The following is a 1,959-nucleotide window of genomic DNA, read 5'->3' as shown; positions in this document are numbered from 1 at the left end:
CTGCACCAACCAATCACAGAGAAATTTATTCCTCCCGCGCTGCCCCTCGACGCTGCGACGCACGCAAAAACGCCAAGGGGTAAGGAGGGGCGGGGCCAGGGCCGGGCATGCGCTTGCTGATAAAAACGACGCCAAAGGCAGCCATTTTGACTAAGGTCAGCAGATGGGCGGGGGCGTTGTCTGTTTTCAGGGTCTCTCCTCCCCAGACCCCTTTCCTGAAGCCGTTCAGGATACCATGTTGACTAAGGGCAAGTGATACTTCCTGAATGGCCTTGCTGTTTTTTTCCCCCCAGGCAGGAAAATAGAGCTTTTGGAAATTATCAATTGAACAGTGTCAAGTCCCGCTGTTGAATAGGAAGAATTCTGGAAGGAGATAGAACAGTTATTTGTAACCATATTTATTGAGGTATACAATACCTTAATTCATTAGTACATTCATCCAGGTTTTCACTTGACACACATTTATTGAGTCCAAGCATAACTAAGCGCTATACTAGGTATCAGAAAAATAAAGATGAGGGGTGCCTGGGTGGCTCCCTGACTTAAGGGTCTACCTTCGGCTCAGGTCATGATCCCGGGGTCCAGGGACCTAGCCCCACATAGGGTTCCCTGCTCATTGGGGAATGTGCTTTTCCCTCTCCCTGTGCCCCTGCCCCCAGGGCGCGCGCGCGCGCGCGCGCGCGCGCTCTCTCTCTCTCTCTCTCAAATAAATACATAAAATCTTAAAAAAAAATTATATGATCTTTGCTTTCCAGTAGCCAAGAATGGAAGAGACAGCCCAAGGGAAAAAAATAAATGCAAAAATAAAAGTGCTATAATTCCATTTAATAAGTGTTCACTTAGAACTTGGCATTGTGCTAAGCACAGAGCTTTCTTACTTTTTCATGCAGACTCACAGTGAGAAATACATTTTACATTACAACCAAGTATCACAGAAATCTGCTCATCCTTACTACAATGTAACGTGCTCTGAACTTTTCTATTCTCCCCCACCCCCACCTCCATGTTGGTTGTCTCTACATCATTGAATTCATTACTCAATAATGAGTGGCTACCTGCAATTTTAAAAAATACTGGCTAACACATACAAGCAGTGTGGTCTATCTAAAAGAAAGGTCACAGGTTTTATAACCAGAAAACTTGACTCCATTTAAACATTTTCAGCAAATACTGTTGGAGCCCTTCTGTGCAGGAGGCATACCACCGAACCAGTGGCATTATCACTTTGTAACCCTTCTGTACTTCATGTTCTCCAACTATAAAACAGAAATAATAGTACTATCCCTATCTCACACGTTTAGTCCTAGATCAAACAAAAGAGTGTGTGGAACACGATCAAAGTTTACACTTTGTAAACTGTAATACAGATTGTTGTTAATATTATTAGGGAAGATATGAAGAAAGTAAATATTAACTGTATACCTATTATCCCACTTAATCCTCCCCACAACCGTTAAGATCAGGAGCACTCATTGATTGCATTAGTCTGTGCCTCCTTAGATACCTATCATATGATAAGTTTGAGGACACAATATGTGTAAAGTGCTTTAGAAGTACAGATGAGGAAGCAGTTAATCCTATCTGGGGAGTGGGAGTGTTAGTAAAGCCTACAGAGACTTCATGTCAGTTGGGACTTGAAATGTAATAGGAATTTGCCAGATTGAAGGGGGTGGCACCTTCCTAGCAATGTGAGGATCCTGTGACCTCTCAGGAATGAGTCATGTGTATATTTAATAAATACACAAGCAGGGGCGCCTGGGTGACTCAGTTGTTAAGCGTCTGCCTTCGACTCAGGTCATGATTCCAGGTCCTGGGATCGAGCCCCGCATCGGGCTCCCTGCTCAGCGGGAAGCCTGCTTCTCCCTCTCCCACTCCCCCTGCTTGTGTTCCCTCTCTCGCTGTGTCTCTCTCTGTCAAATAAATAAATAAAATCTTTTAATAAATAAATAAATAAATACA

The sequence above is a fragment of the Mirounga leonina genome, unplaced genomic scaffold (genome assembly GCF_011800145.1).
Source record: "Mirounga leonina isolate KUSES-001 unplaced genomic scaffold, KU_Mleo_1.0 Mir_126, whole genome shotgun sequence".
Taxonomy (NCBI): Eukaryota; Metazoa; Chordata; class Mammalia; order Carnivora; family Phocidae; genus Mirounga; species Mirounga leonina.
This window is presented reverse-complemented; position numbering follows the sequence as displayed.